Source organism: Lissotriton helveticus, chromosome 3_1, assembly GCF_964261635.1.
Source record: "Lissotriton helveticus chromosome 3_1, aLisHel1.1, whole genome shotgun sequence".
Lineage (NCBI taxonomy): Eukaryota > Metazoa > Chordata > Amphibia > Caudata > Salamandridae > Lissotriton > Lissotriton helveticus.
The window spans coordinates 932,675,115-932,692,392 of NC_136061.1; the positions used below are offsets into that span (position 1 = coordinate 932,675,115).

The 17,278-nt window shown below is 45.1% G+C and overlaps 1 protein-coding gene across 5 annotated transcripts in view; it reads right to left on the reverse strand.

Moving 5' to 3' along the window:
* B4GALNT4 (beta-1,4-N-acetyl-galactosaminyltransferase 4) overlaps nt 1-17,278 on the reverse strand; it is a 923,999-nt gene that overhangs the window by 238,545 nt on the left and 668,176 nt on the right. The window lies entirely within an intron of this gene.

Sequence of the window (17,278 nt, forward strand, 5' to 3'; positions counted from 1 at the left end):
ATTTTGGTTCGCTTCCGGTTCGCGTACCGGGGAGCGAACTGGGAAGCGAACTAAGAGAAATAGAGGTTGGCACAGTTGCAAATATTGTACCAATTTTTTAATAACGGGGAGGTAGTTCTGAAAAGAACTTTTTTTTAAATTGTTTTTGTTGTTTTATATTTTTTTTATTATTTTTCTGAACATTTTTTTATTTTTTTTGAATTTTTCTGAACAGTTTTATATTTTTTTTGGTTTTTTTTCGGAGGGGGCAACGAAAACGATTCATTGTAAAGGGCTCAACAGGAGCAAGAAAACAAAAAAAAAGAATTTATTGTTTGGGGAGTTTCGGACAAACATGAGCATGATTGTCAATAGCTCTGTTGATCAGAGTGATGCTACTTTCTCCGTAGCAAATGAATCCACTGCAATGTACGCAGACTTGTTTTACTTCACGAAATCTCGTTTGTATATTTGGCACCATCTCCCTGCCCTCTGGTCCCGTTACTTCCGGTACAACAGATCTTCTGGCCATAATAGGGAGATTATCTAGGTCGTCCTGTTCCTCTTCTTCCTCTTCTTGCTGAATTATAACTTTAGCAGGTGGTCCACTCTTCCTTGGATGTGGTGGAGGTGGTGGGGAAGCACCAGCTGAAGCTAGTAAAGAAGCCATTGCTCACTGGTAACAAAGGGTCTTTCTCTCACAATGATGAAAGTCAGAGTGAGGAAAGAAGGAGGGATTTTCACCATTTGGGAAAAAAAATAGTTCTCAACCAATGAAAAGTGTTCATTTTAGATCATATGACCTAGTCTTACATCATTAGGAAACCGAAAGTGAAATGAACCAATGAAAAGTGTTATTACCAAGTCACATGACCTGCTGTGTTTACGTTACGCGCTTTGCAGGGCCTCCCGGTTTGCTTCCAGAAACATGTGCTTTGCGACTCGGTAAGCGTACGAGTTCGCTAACGTAGCACGTCATATGACGTATCACGCGACAACGCGAAACATCATGCGTACGGGAGGCGTCACGATGTTGTTTTCTAACGCGGCAGTTGCGGTAAAGAAACGTTTACCGGCTCGCGGTCTATTTCGCGGCATCAAGGTCCGCTAACGGGAAGCTTCCCGATTCGCGAAGCGGGAACGAAGAAAAAAAAATATTTTAAAAAAAAGTTATTAATAAACATATAAAATATATTTTTGGATTTAAAGAAGAATACATTTTACAGCTACAGATATTAGCTGTTAAAAAACCAATGAAATTCACTGAAAAAACCATAGGTTATAGACCATATATAGTTAGGAATTAGCATTTACAAAACCTTGAAAATTCACTGAAAAAACCATAGGTTATAGACCATATATAGTTAGGAATTAGCATTTAAAAAACCTTATTTTACTCACACAAAACCATTGAAATTCCATATATAGTTAGTTGCACTAACTATATATCGCGCACCCGCAATCCACTGCTGATGATGTCACATATTACATCATTCATGACATGGTCAGTGACATCACTGATGACATCACTGATGACATCTCAAATGACATCACTGATGACATCTCAAATGACATCACTGATAACATCTCAAATGACATCACTGATGACATCTCAAATGACATCACTGATGACATCACTGATGACATCACTGATGACATCTCATTTGACATCAATGACCACATCACTGATGATATCATTCATGTGACAATACAATGCATCTCCTCACACTTTAATATAACCTCTGTTACACCCAGTGTTAAATACAGAGTATAATTTTTGAAACCATTGACACACCAATATTAGTTACTACATACGCACTCAGTGATTCCTATGTTTACACACACATTCACTCATTTACCCATACAATCATTCATCCATACAATCACTCATCTTTACAACACTATCATATGCACTCATACACCTATACAGACTCTCACACTCTGTCACTCATCCATGGAGTTACTCACACACCTAGTCAGTCCTGTAAATAATCAATCACACTTCCATTTTCTAATCTATACAGTTAAACATAGAGCACCTTACATTTTGAAACATATACTAACACATACTTACTCTCTTATACAATCATTGATACAAGTACACATTGATCTGCACAGAGTCACACACCTCCCAGCCAGCCACACACACACACTCAGTCTCCCATACAAATACTTGGGCAATCAATCAATAACCCATATAGTTACTCATATAGCTACTGACCAACACATGCAGCAGTTTACAGAACAACAGACATAATGATGCACAAATTAAGACAGTTTAGTCACTAACCCATGCACTCAGTGAGACACATTTAATCACTCACTCATACAGTCAGTCACGCACCTACTAAATCCTTCATCCAGACACTTCTACATCTACTCATTCTTCAATATGTAAAACATATTTAAACTTTTCAGAAACACACAGTCACTGGATGATGTCATCAGTGATGTCATTTGAGATGTCATCAGTGATGTCATCAGTGATGTCACTGACCATGTCATGAATGATGTAATATGTGACATCATCAGCAGTGGATTGCGGGTGCGCGATATATAGTTAGTGCAACTAACTATATATGGAATTTCAATGGTTTTGTGTGAGTAAAATAAGGTTTTTTAAATGCTAATTCCTAACTATATATGGTCTATAACCTATGGTTTTTTCAGTGAATATATATATACACACATATATATATATATATATATATACACACATATATATATATATATATACACACACATATATATATATATATACACACATATATATATATATATACACACATATATATATACACACATATATATATACACACATATATATATACACACATATATATATACACACATATATATATACACACATATATATATATACACACATATGTACATACACATATATTGTCTTGCGTCTATTTCCTTTTCTCTTGTGTACTTTACAAGTGTATATTTATATAGAAAAAATGTAAGTTCTGCCACTTTAAAAGAAGCTTCCAATAATCATGTTTCTTGTATTCAATCATTTATGAAACACAAATTGAAATGTGTCTCCTTTAATTAACTGACATTGTTTTCAATTGGTGGTGGGGGGAAATGAACCATGCTTCCCCTTTAAATAGAGAATCTTACTAGCACATTTTGACCAAGTAGAAGGCGCAAGCCGAAACGCGTGTGTCATTCTCTTTGTATGCACCCCTGCACTTTGCTGCTGCTGGCTTCGTAACCATGAGGATTGCTGTAATAACTAAATAAAGCCCTTCGTTGCCAGGACGCGTTTGGGCTGTCCTTCTGTATCGCCCTGAGATTATGTGGAAGTTTTGAGTAAAGGGCCGTTACGGAAAGCCTGTATTGATATATATATATATATATATATATATATCAAAGCTCCAAAGTTCCCACCTGTTGGAGACAGTGGTCCGAGCGCATTTCTGCCCTAAGGGTAACTTGAGCAGGATTTAAAATGCGGCCGCCCTTGCCGCGAGAAATGCATCAACCCGATAGAACTGGGTGCCACGCGGCTATGGCTACACCTAGCCGAGATGTGGGACACTGACTATGGATGTTAAATGTGTCCCTGCACGGAGGCCCATCTGAGGGCTTTGAATTTGCCAAAACAGCAGAGATCAAAAGTGCACCCATCCAGGGTTATAATGCAGGACACACTCCAAAGACCAGAATGATTTGCTCATCTATGGGCGTGACATAGTTGAAAAGGAGGGTGTGTCAAGCTGCGCACAGGAAGTCGAGCCTTTGAAAAAGAAGCAAGAAGCTTCGAAACGCGTCGCTGTAATGGACAGAACCCTATAAAGAGGATGTGGAAGCATTCTGGGCAAGGACACATTTTTACCAATAAAGGCGTAAGCACGACAGTGGTCCGAGCGCATTTCTGCCCTATGGGTAACTTGAGCAGGATTTAAAACGCGGTCGCTCTTTTGCTGCGAGAAATGCACCAACCCGATAGAACTGGGTGCCACGCGGCTATGGATACACCTCGCCGAGATGTGGGACACTGACAATGGATGTTAAATGTGTCCCTGCACGGAGGCCCATCTGAGGGCTTTGAATTTGCCAAAACAGCGGAAATCAAAAGTGCATCCACCCAGGGTTATAATGCAGGACACACTCCAAAGACCAGAATGCTTTGCTCATCTACGGGCAGGACATCGTTGAAAAGGAGGGTGTGTCAAGCTGCGCACAGGAAGTCGAGCCGTTGAAAAAGAAGCAAGAAGCTCCGAAACGCGTCAGTGTAATCGACTGAGATCTTATAAAGAGGCTGTGGAAGCGTTCTAGGCAAGGACACATTTTTACCAATAAAGGCGTAAGCACAACAGTGGTCCGAGCGCATTTCCTTGAGCATGATATATAGATATAGATATATGTCCCTAAACCCACCCTAAAAATACCCCTGCCAACCAAAAGCTAATCCCACCCTGACCCCTAAAATTACCCCTGCACCCCAAAACCTAAACGCACCCTGAAACCCAAAAATACCCCTGCACCCCTAAACCCACCCTGAACCCTAAAATTACCCCCTACACCCCAAAACCCTAACCCACCCTGACAACTAAAAATACCCCAGTACCCCAAAACCTGAATGCACCCTGAACCCCAAAAATACCCCAGCACCCCAAAACTCTATCCCAACCGGACCCCTATAATTAATCCAGCACCCTAAATCCACCCTGAACCCTAAAATTACTCCCTACACCACAAAACTAACACACCCTGACCCCTAAAAACACCCTAGCACCCCAAAACCTAAACACACCCTGAACCCTAAAAAGACCCCCTGAACCCCAAAACCTAATCCTACCCTAAACCGTTAAAATAGCCAAACACCCCAAAAGAAAATAAGTTACTTACCTGTAACTTAAGTTCTCCAGTATTGGAAGCTTTCATAGATTCACATGCCTGAATCATTCCCCGTCGTCTGGACGGGAGTCTCCAGTATATAAAAAAAGCAATGCTTAGTTAGATAGCAAACTGAAAAGAGGCCTAGGCCTTTTTCCCTTTTGCAACTGTGGCGGGGTCGGAGAAAGGGACCCGAAACTGGATCGAGGTAAGTAAGGTTTTATTTTTATAAAGGACTTCTTTTTCTTGGTTGACAGTCTTTCCCGAGTCAAGGTAGCGGGGTCCATTGTTGCCTCTGTGTTCGGGACCCGCTTCCGATGGCTGCTTCCAGCTGGGCCGCTCGTCGGGTGCTTGTGAAGGAGCTTCGGATCTGCTGGGCTGAGTTTTTCCTCCGGGTGGTATGCGGGAGAGAAAAGACAGAGGGGTACCGTCAGGCAACCGTCCTCTATACATTTGCCAGGGGGTTCTGGGGAGTGAGGGATCACCACTGCTCTAGTGAAGTCACACGATGTATATATGAGTCGAGTTAACACGAGTGCTCTATAGTGAGGGAGGTGCAATAAAGGTAGGGGGGAGTGAACAAGGAATTTCTGAGAAAGTGCTACGGGGTAACTAGAAAATAACACAGGCACTAATTCTTTGCGGAGCTTCCCCGTTTCCCTACCCAGCTCGACACCCTTTGTCGTAACTGGCAGACCCACACTCCTCCGTGAGTGTGGCTGGGCGACTCGTGGTAACGTTGGCCTCCAGTTGTGTCCGCTTCTTCCGTTCGTCTGCTTCGCCAGTCGGTCTCGCGTTCTCCTTCTCTCGTCACTCGTTCCTTGAACTCCTCACAACTTCCTCCTCGGTGTCGTCACACACCGAGACTTGGGCTTCCTCCTTCTTCTCCAATCCGCTCGCAGTTACGTCATTCCCGGGCGAGGCTCTCAGCTCAGAACATGCCCACTTAAAGGAGCCGTCCTCGTCCTCTTCTCTTTGACTTCCCCAGAGTGGCTCCGTGTCCAGATTCCACTCGTTCTGGTGTAAGTGGAGAGAGGGGAGATTTGTATTGTCAGCGACCCACCATTCCTTTGTAGAGGCTTGATCTTCTACGAGTTGGGTCCCCCTGTTACAGCAACCCATAACCTTCGTTATGTAAAAGAGACCAAAGAGACACTGCTCTTGTAGAATGTGCATTCAACGGCTTTCCCGCTGCTAAATCTATGAAAGCTTTCAATACTGGAGAACTAAAGTTACAGGTAAGTAACTTGATTTCTTACTCCAGGATTGGAGCTTTCAAAGATTCACATGCCTGAATCAGAATAGCGAGCAGTAAATCATAGCACATTTTTTGTTACCCAAGACCTGGAACTAGGCAACATATGTAGTGTGATAATAGCAGTCTTCCTATATAAATACATATCGAAAAACATCACAAATTGCATAAAATACAATATACAACAATAAAATGTGCATATGTAACCTATAAAAGAAGGAGGGACAGTAAAGAGGGCTCACCGTCACTGGAAAAGGTTCCTCAGTACTGCTTGTCCTACTGCCACATCCTTCTCTGCAGCTGCATCGAGGCAGTAGTGTCTGGTGAAGGTATGCGTACTCTTCCAGGTAGCAGCTCTGCAAATATCCTGGATAAGTACGCCCGCAAACAAAGCAGTGGTCGTGGACACTGCTCTTGTAGAATGTGCATTCAACGGCTTTCCCGCTGCTTGATGACAATATTGTATTGCACTTGAAATCCATTGGGCAATTTCCCCTCTTTGACAAAGGAAACTCCTTCCTGGAGGCACTATAAGCAACAAACAGTTGGGAAGACTTGCGGAAAGGTCTTGTCTTTTGCAAGTAGAACTTCAGACAGCGTTGAACATCTAATGAATGAAGAGCTTTTTCCGCTGCTGTTGACGGTTGAGGGAAAAACCTCTTATGGATCAGCGGTTCATTCAGATGAAAATCCGTTGGCACTTTCGGAATGAGTTTCGGATTAGTCCTGAGAACAATCCTGTCCTCTTTGAACTGCAAAAACAGTTCTTGTATCGTGAGAGCCTGTATTTCCCCAACTCTTCTGGCTGAAGTGAGAGCTATTAGAAGAGCTACTTTCCAGGATAAGAATTTTAGATCCCCCCCTGTGAATTGGTTCGAAGGGCTGCTTCATCAATTGAGATAGAACAATGTTCAACTGCCAGAGAGGTGGAGGAGGTCTTACGGAAGGAAAAGTCCGAAATAAACCTTTCATGAACTGCTTGATAATTCTTTCAGACCACAGTGATGGCCCCGATGAAGTTCTTCTATATCGAGAAATACAAGCAAGATGTACTTTAATAAAAGTATGGGCCAAACCAGATTTTGCTAACATTAGAATATATGGAATAATTGCATATGCCGCTGAGTTTACAGGATGAATATTACGTTCTTGGCACCACAAACAGAATCTCTTCCATTTCATCCTATATGACCTGTTTGTACTTTCCGCTCTGGCCTTTGCTAGTATATCTCTGCATTCTGAAGAAATATCTAGGTTGTGAAATTCGCAGTATTCAGGAGCCAGGCCGCTAAGCGCAGCGAATTCAGGTCTGGATGAAGCACTTGTCCCCGGGACATTGTCAAGAGTGATGGTATTGGTTGCAGACAAATCGGATGATCCTCTGACAGTAGGAGCAACTCTGTGAACCAGTGTTTGCCTGGGCCACCATGGAGCTATCAGTATTAATTTGCACGGTTCTTTCTTATTCTTTGCGAGAACACGCGGTAGGAGGGGAATCGAAGGAGAGGCGTAGGCAAAGACGCCTGACCATGCCATAAAAGATGCATTCCCCCAAGATCCCCGTTGGTGATGCCAACTTGCGAAGAACCAGTATTTGTTGTTCTGAGCTGTCGCAAACAGATCCTCTGTCGGAATTCCCCATTTGAAGAAGATGCTTTGCAATATGTCATGGTTGATCCCCAACTCGTGGCGGGTCGACTTCAGTCAGCTGAAAGTGTCCGCTTTGACATTCTGATCTCTTGGAAGATGTTCCGCTTTTAGAGACACTCTGTGTTGAACAGCCCACTTCCATATCTTTTGTGCTTCCTGTGACAGGGAGAGTGACCTTGTACCTCCCTACTTGTTGAGATAGTGCATCGCAGTTGTGTTGTCTGTTCTTATCAGAACAGATGCTCCCTGAATTCTTGGTAGGAAAGCCAACAATGACAAGCCTACCGCTTTGATCTTCGGCAAGATGATGTGAAGCTGTTGTTCCTGCAATTTCTACCTACCTGCAGGTCCTGAAGGAATGCCCCCTTCCAGGGATGCATCAGTGGTAATTACCAATGGAGCCGGTTCGGTCAGGAAGGAAAGACCCACCAAAATGTTCCTTTTATCGGTCCACCATGCTACTGCTTGTACCATATCCAGCGTGATCTTCACCCTGTTGTCGAAGGATCCCTCAGCCTGCTGCCACGGTCGATCCAGTTCTTGCTGTAATGAATGCATTTTTAGTCAGCATAAAGGAATGAGAGGTATGCAAGTGGACATTGTCCCTAGTAGCGACTTGTACCTGCGTACTGAAAGACACTTTTTTCTTGTGAAATTCCTGGCAAGAGACATGAGACCCAGTTGCCTCTCTACAGGGGGAAATGCCTTGTTCCGTGTCCAGAATCGCTCCCAGGAACGTAATCTTCCTTGAAGGTTGAAGGGATATTTCTCTATATTCATAGTAAGTCCCAGTTCGGCAAACAATTGTATGCATGCCGTAGTTGACACGTGGGCTGAAGTTTGACAGCCCTTTTACCAACGGTTCTTGTATTGTGAGAGCCTGTATTTCCCCAACTCTTCTGGCTGAAGTGAGAGCTATTAGAAGAGCTACTTTCCAGGATAAGAATTTTAGATCCCCCCCTGTGAATTGGTTCGAAGGGCTGCTTCATCAATTGAGATAGAACAATGTTCAACTGCCAGAGAGGTGGAGGAGGTCTTACGGAAGGAAAAGTCTGAAATAAACCTTTCATGAACTGCTTGATAATTCTTTCAGACCACAGTGATGGCCCTGATGAAGTTCTTCTATATCGAGAAATAGCAGCAAGATGTACTTTAATAGAAGCATGGGCCAAACCAGATTTTGCTAACATTAGAATATATGAAATAATTTCATGTGCAGCTGAGGTATGGAAACACCTGGTGTCTTTGTTTCCTGAGAAAAGCTGCCATTGGCGCCAGACACTTTGTAATAATTCTCAGGGCTGATTTGAGGCCAAATAGTAGTACTTTAAACTGGTAATGGTCTCCGGCTACTGCAAATCGAAGATATTGTCTGTGGGAAGGATGAATGGGGATGTGAAAAGTCATATGATCTCCTGGGTTTAAGAGAAGCAGAATGTCTTGAAGGGTCACCATCCGGAAAGACTGCTTCTTGAGATAAGTATTCAGAAACCTCAGGTCTAGAATAGTACGCCATTGGAGAGCATTCTTTTCGGACTAGGAAGAAACGGGAAAAAAAAACCTTTCATTTTTGGGAGATCGGCACCGATTCTATTGCTCCCTTCAGAGCATTGTCCGAATCTCCAGATGCATATCAGATAGATGTTTGATCTCTTGACCTGTCGGCGGAGTCCAAGCAGGAAATTGAAGGGATTCTAGAGTATGTCCGAATTGTATTATATTGAGGACCCATCTGTCCGTCGTTATTTTCTGCCAATGATGTAGATGAGAAGCAACTCTTCCACCCAGGGGAACTTGTGGAGGGGAAGGAATACATGTAGACGGATTCAGGAGGTTGTCATTGTCTTCTATCATTGTCCTTTCATTGACGACCTCCTCGTCCTCTAGGAGCAGACTTTGCATAGGTCCCTGATTGTTTTTGACCATATTGTTGACGGTATGGTGGTGATGATGATGAATAAGAAGGGTATCTTCCCGGTTGGTAACCCCCTCTATAGGATGATTGGCCTGTACCTCGGGCACCCCAAAAGGGCACTTTACGGCACTGAAGTGTACCTAGGGCCTTTGCAGTATCTGGATCTTTCTTGATCCCTTGAAGTGCCTCATCCACTTGTTTCCCAAACAAATCCTCTCCGTCGAAAGGGAGATCCAGAATCCTATTTTGGACCTCGGGTCTAAAGGCAGTCGCCTTTAACCATCCCTGACAGCGTAGCACCGCCGCTCCTCCAAGCGACCGGAAGGCTGTGGTCGCGATATCCATCGCACAGTCAATGAATTCAACCGAAGCCCTTTCTCCCTCTTGAAGAATCTTTTTCGCTTCTGGTCTTCTGGGATGAGGTCCATGTAAGGTGCCATATCGCACCACATCTGTCTGTCGTATCTGCCCAGAATGGGAAGTGCATTTGCAGCTTTAACAAGGAGAGCGGACATGGATGAAAACCTCTTTCCTGCATTGTCTAAGCATCTCCCCTCTCTGTCAGGATGTGCTGATATAGGCGCAGAGGGATTCTTCTGTATTTTTGTTGCGCCGCTTGAGAAATCAGGGAATCTGGTTTGGGATGGCCCAGTAAACCCGCTGGTGTGTCTAAAGGAGCTTTATATTTCTTCTGCAATCTAGCGAGTACATGTGTAACTGTCACCGGTATCTACATGACTTTTAAACCTTCCCACACATGGCTAACAAGCGGGATAGTCCCAACTGACTTGTAGTATGGCTACTTAAAATCATATAGGAAGCACTCCGTTTGTGTTGTAGACATTGGAAGCTGGAACCTCTTAGCAGCTCTTTCCATTAAATGATGGAATCCGCCGATGTCCACCGGCGGTTAATCAGCAGGTGTTGGTGAGGGAGATGCCGGTGATGGAATAAGATAATCATCCCATTCTTTGTTAGGATCTGTTATTTCTCCTTATTCCTGGTCATCTTCGTTAGTGGTGACATGATCTGGTGGTATACTGTTTGAGGAGTTGTAGGTGTAACGTCTTGCAGTAACTCCCTGCTTCTAACTGGAGTAGTAGGGATGGACCGTGGATGCATGACGGGGATTTCCTGAGAAGCTGATGTTGGCAGAAATCTCATGGACAATGTTTTGGAGGATATTGATATTCCCCGTATCCTTCCTCATAGTCATCATCTTGACATTTCACATGTAGCTATGAGGGACTACTGGTGTAACCAAAGGGTCCGTCGTCCTCCTCTTCCTCTGAATTTTGCTCCTCTAGTAGGTGTGATGGTGCCAGAGGAGTAATTTTGCTTGGGGAGGTGATCTCTGGTGTAATCCTCCTCTTCATGACAATTCCCAGCTTTTCTGAAGTTTCCCTCGTCGATGATATCGCCATCGACAGGAATGTCGTTGATGCCGTTGTTGATAGCAGGCGTAGAGATGTATCCGTCGACGACGACAGTCACTGTCGTCGATGTTCCCGTCGACGACACCGTCGTCACTGTCGCTCCCGTTGTTGCTGTTGAAGTCGTCATCGAAGCCGCCATCAATGTAACCGTCGCGACACCACTGTTGACGATGACGTATCGTCGACGGAGAGGCAACTGTTATAGGCAATGAGGGTGTCTTTGATATTAACTTTACCTCAATCGTCGCTGTCGACGATGAGGACTTCTTCATCGACGATCCCGTCGACGATGCAGGTTTTTTAGATTTTACCTCAGGAGGCATAGAAGACAGCTTCCTGAAGGGTTCTTTGACCTGAGGAGGTGATTTTGACGGCTCTGAACTCGTCTTTTTTGATGGTTTTTCTCCAGAAGCATGTCCATTACTCTCCTTTTCCAGATTGAGGAGATTTTGAAGGACTGTGCCCAGAAGACCCATGAGTGGTCATTTTAAGGGCTCTCTCAGGACGTTCTTCTGAGGAATGAGTATGAGTAGATTTTCTTCTCTTTTGACATCTCCTAGATGTTGAGGAGGAAGCCTCATCACTATAGATATCCTCCTTTCTGGCCTTTAGCTTTTGGAGCCATATCCAAAGGCGCCCTTCACGATCCCTCAGGGTTTTACTTGAAAAAGTGAGACATACCTTACCAGTCTTTGGCCTGCTGATCCGGGTATAGACAGTAAATGCAGTCAGTATGAGGGTCATCAGTATAGAGCCTCTTCTTGGAACAAGTGGCACAGGCTCTAAATAAACCTTTCTTCTCCTTTCCAGATATTCTCTAAAGAACGTAGATGAAGACAGTCCAGAGTAGTAATAAATCCAGATGAATTTCAAAGAACAAAGTTCTCAAATGAGGTTGTAAAAGCAGAGTTTGAGCAGAGCTCAAAGGAGACTCCATAGCACAATGTGCAGTAGAAAATCTGAGGGGCAAAAGGTTCTCTCAGGAGTGTTCTAGAGGGTGAGAGGCTCTGATTGGTTCAGGGACAAGTTTGGTCTCTTTTACATAACGAAGGTTGTGAGTTGCAAAAGGGAAATGGGCCTAGGCCTCTTTTCAGTTTGCTATCTAACTAAGCATTGCTTTTTTATATACCGGAGACTCCCGTCTTGATGACAGGGAATGATTCAGGCATGTGAATCTATGAAAGCTCCAATACTGGAGTAACCCAAACATACACTTAACCCTAAAATTACCCCTGAACCCACATAACATATACCCCTACACCCCAAACCTTATACTTACATATAGAAAACATATGCGTTTACCATTCATGCATTACAAAAAATGTTGCTGTAAAAGCATATAATATGTAATGCCATGCGATGTAATGGCATTGCAGAGTAATGGTATTTGTGTTGTCAAGGTATGCGGGGTGATGGTCTGCGGGGTAAAATATTCATTGTAAGGGTTGCTTACCATTGGCAGCCATCTCAGGACTCCAACTCTATTGAGTCCCAAGAAAAAAGATTAAAAAATAAGACAAGGGGGCAGGATAGAAATACCCTGACTCCCTAAGCCTGGTGGTGGGGAACCCACATGGACATTTTTTTTAAAATGTTGCTGAGAATTTGCAGAGAATCCGAGGCAAAAATTAAAAAACAAAATACAAGCACGGTCTCCCACACTTGTTTTTATATGGCACACCCCACCACCAGGTGGACCAGGTCCCAGGGGGAATTTATGGGAAAATAATTGGGCTGGGGTGCACATGGTCTCCCCTCCTCGGGCCGCTTTCAGCCCCAGGAACCTCCCCCCCCCCCCCTACGGGGAACGGTTGATATATACAAAGGGAAGGGGGCCGTATGGCCCCAGGGACTACCACCTCCTGGGGCACAAGCAAACTATAGAAAGGAAGGGGGTCATGTAGCCCTTCTCCCAGGCTGAATAAGGCACTGAGGACCACATCCTCCAGGGCCTGGATGTGCATTAAATGGTGAGGTGGACCACTCGGCCCCCAACACAGAGCCATTAAGGGCCTTCTGGATCCCATCCCCCAAGGCTGGCTTCAGGTATGTCCTGGGGTGCCCAGCCCCAGGACATTGTGATTTCTCTTCCTGCACTGGTAACAGCAGGGAAACCTGTTTGCTCTCACTAGTCTGGAGCAATTTCAAAGCTCCCACCAAGGGAAAGCAAACACTACGTATGCTCCCAGCATGCCGTAGTATAAAAAATGCTCATGACAGCGGACAGCAAACTTTTCATGTATTTCAGCGGGCAGGGAAACAGATGAAAAAAATTTTCCCACCCACAGGGAGCACCATTTTTAGCTGCCTCCTGCAGGCAGGAGCATTGCTTGCTCTCGCTAAAGGTGAGGAGCAGGCTGGGATAACGGGGGCATTGAGGTTCCCCTGCAGCCCCAAACAAATAAGCAGTGGGTGCTCTGGGCTGGCTCCTGGGCACCCTGACTTTATTGGCCGGGCCCCAGGGATGGGGTCTCGAGGCTGGAATTTGGCTGGGAGAGCGAGGCTCTGTACCAACTTTCCGCCACACACGTCCAAAGGCCGTGAGTGGCGGCAGTTGGATTAATGTTTGATAATTAAATCTTACTTTACATTTAAAAAAATGTAGAAATTCACTGATTACTTGGAAGTTAAAGTTAGGAAACAGAAGTTTAAAAAATCTTACAAATTCACTACAAAACCACAAAGTTTACCGGGACGTTCTAGTTAGGTTCAGATTTTATACACAAAGGCATAGAAATTCAGCAATTACATTTATCTCAAGAAACTATAACTAAGGAATGTAACTCGCGCCCTCGCTGTGCATGACTAATGACACAACATATTACATCACTCATGACCTATTCTATGACATCGTTGATAAGATCACTGCAACATTTGCTCTAAAATTAATAATGAGCAAACTGTGCATGGAGGGGGGCGGAGTTATAGTTACCTTAGGGCACGAGTTATTGTTTCTTGAGATAAGTATAACTATAACTGCTGAATTTCTATGGTTTGTGGGTGTAAAATGTGAACCTAGCTAGAACGTCCCTGTCACCTTTTTATTTTCGTGTGTGAATATAACATATATCGAGAGAGGGTAAATTTATTATATCATTGGAATGTTGATGAACACCCCACCGAAGATAATGAAGTGGCTCAGGACCAATAATGACTAGTACAGGCATTCTGCTACAGCATTCCAATGTTTGTCTTTTTTTCTCTATTTTTAAGTTAGCACATTCTATCCTCAGTTGGAGGAATGTTCTAGTAGTATTATAGCTCTTCTACCTCGGGCTCATACATAATCAGTATAGGCCTTTAATAACCAGTATAGCCCTCAACAGCACACTATACAAATGTATAATAAACCTATGAGTTTAGAATAATAATGTTTGAGTGGGTAAACTACTTAACATTTACCCAGAATGTGCAATCAAAAAATGTCCATCACATCTCAATCTTACCTTACTCTACATCTAGCTGTGACTGCTGTTTACGCCCACTCCGCATATACCCAACAACTTACAGGCAAGCAACCCAATTCATACTGGTGAGATGGATCAAACCCCTACCAATAGTCCATGAGGGCACAAATCAATATTCAAACTGTTAGTGAAGTGCAACAAACAGCTGGCTTCGGGGGGTTTTAAAGTAAGTCTGGTAGTGTAAACGTGAGAGAGCAGGTAAAATCTGAGAGGATAAAGAGATAAGCAAATGCCCAAGGCTCTCACTGGTGTTCTCTGCCAAGTGAAACATCCCTAAAATGCTTTGCATTTGAGGAAGCTTGATAAAGCAACCCTCAACTCAGGGTTTGGATCCTTTCATGTCATCAAGACTGAGCTTAAGACAAACAGGAAACGTTTTTAGGTCTAGCCCGGGCAGCGCATGTGCTGCTCTGCAAGGCATGCTGTATTCAAGTATGGACTCTAAGATCTGACCATATTTTTAATTGGTTTGGGTCATTGTGTTTTGGAAAGGCTGGCTTCTGATTCATTAATCGGCTTGTTACTCCCTCCTTAGTACCCCTTTGTCTTCATTTGTAACCTGCCATGAGGCCTGGCCCTTTTACTTCTGTTGTAACACAGTATGTCTTATTTAGTTTGTAAGCACTATTTTCTTTAATGAGTTTGTCCTACTGGAGGCACATCTTGCTTTCCTGTCACATTAAGCATTACTCATGCGAGCTTTCACATTCCAAGCAGCCCGGGACAATGGCGGCCGCTTCTTTGAAATGAAATAGGTCTCGCATTTACAAGAGTTTGAGCTTTTGGAATTGTAAATGACAATGCCTTTTATTTATGTATTAATTATCAAAACAGACATTAAAGGCATTGTCATTTACAATGTAAACAGTTTGAACTGTCACTGTATTTTTAGCTTATAAAACAAACTAGAAAGGTTCCCTTCTCTTTTACTTGCCTTGACCCCATGCACCCACTGAGTTAATGACATTCAGAAGCCACCCCCCTCATCATCCAGCGCCAGGTGGCGCATAAAGCACCGCTTCCTGCCTAGGACCCTGTGTCAGCGTTCAGGGGGATTTCACGCCGGCCGAGCTCACCTAGCTCCGATGAGGCGCCGAACCAGCTTCCTGCGCCTGTGTGGCGGCCGGGCTTTGCTCCGCCGAGCAACCTGCACCTACTGCTTCCTGACTGGCCGGGCTTGGCTCCGCCGGTTAGGACTACATTACCCAGCAGCATCGACCTCAGGACGCCGCCCCCCTCATCATCCAGCGCCAGGTGGCGCATAAAGCACCGCTTGCTGCCGAGGACCCTGTGTCAGCGTTAAGGGGGATTTCACGCCGGCCGAGCTCACCTAGCTCCCCTGAGGCGCCGAACCAGCTTCCTGCTCCTGTGTGGCGGCCGGGCTTTGCTCCGCCGAGCAACCTGCACCTACTGCTTCCTGACCGGCCGGGCTTGGCTCCGCCGGTCAGGACTACATTACCCAGCAGCCTCGACCTCAGGACGCCGCCCCCCTCATCATCCAGCGCCAGGTGGCGCATAAAGCACCGCTTGCTGCCGAGGACCCTGTGTCAGCGTTAAGGGGGATTTCACGCCGGCCGAGCTCACCTAGCTCCGCTGAGGCGCCAAACCAGCTTCCTGCTCCTGTGTGGCGGCCGGGCTTTGCTCTGCCGAGCAACCTGCACCTACTGCTTCCTGACTGGCCGGGCTTGTCTCCGCTGGTCAGGACTACATTACCCAGCAGCCTCGACCTCAGGACGCCGCCCCCCTCATTATCCAGCGCCAGGTGGCGCATAAAGCACCGCTTGCTGCCGAGGACCCTGTGTCAGCGTTAAGGGGGATTTCACGCCGGCCGAGCTCACCTAGCTCCGCTGAGGCGCCGAACCAGCTTCCTGTTCCTGTGTGGCGGCTGGGCTTTGCTCCGCCGAGCAACCTGCACCTACTGCTTCCTGACTGGCCGGGCTTGGCTCCACCGGTAAGGACTACATTACCCAGCAGCCTCGACCTCAGGACGCCGCCCCCCTCATCATCCAGCGCCAGGTGGCGCATAAAGCACCGCTTGCTATCTCGTCCCGCGAGGATGCGCGTGGGACGCGCCGGGCAAAGGGCGGGCCGTCTGTGGCCGTCCGGGGCAGGAGGAGGCTGGGCTGGGCCACCAATCTTGGCTCCGTCAATTGGGACGTTCTGCACCAGGTAAACTGTGCCGGAAATAATACTAAATTGTACCTAGTTGACAGCACTATAGCATATTAATGGCGACAAAGTAAAACAAGCATTAGAAATGCAATCGGGCTCGGATTTATTTGAGTTTGAGCTAATGGCATTATAAATGCCAATGTATTGTTGCTATGTGTTGTGGAGTGTGTTCATGTGGTGTGTACTGCCAGTGATCTCACTACTCTACTCACTACTCTACTCACTACTCACTACTCTGCACTCACTACTCACTACTCTGCACTCACTACTCACTACTCTGCACTCACTACTCACTACTCTGCACTCACTACTCTACTCACTACTCTACTCACTACTCTACTCACTACTCTACTCACTTCTCTACTCACTACTCTACTCACTTCTCTACTCACTTCTCTACTCACTTCTCTACTCACTTCTCTACTCACTTCTCTACTCACTTCTCTACTCACTACTCTGCACTCACTACTTTACTCACCACTCTACTCACTTCTCACTACTCTACTCACTACTCACTACTCAGCACTCACTACTCACTACTCTACTCACT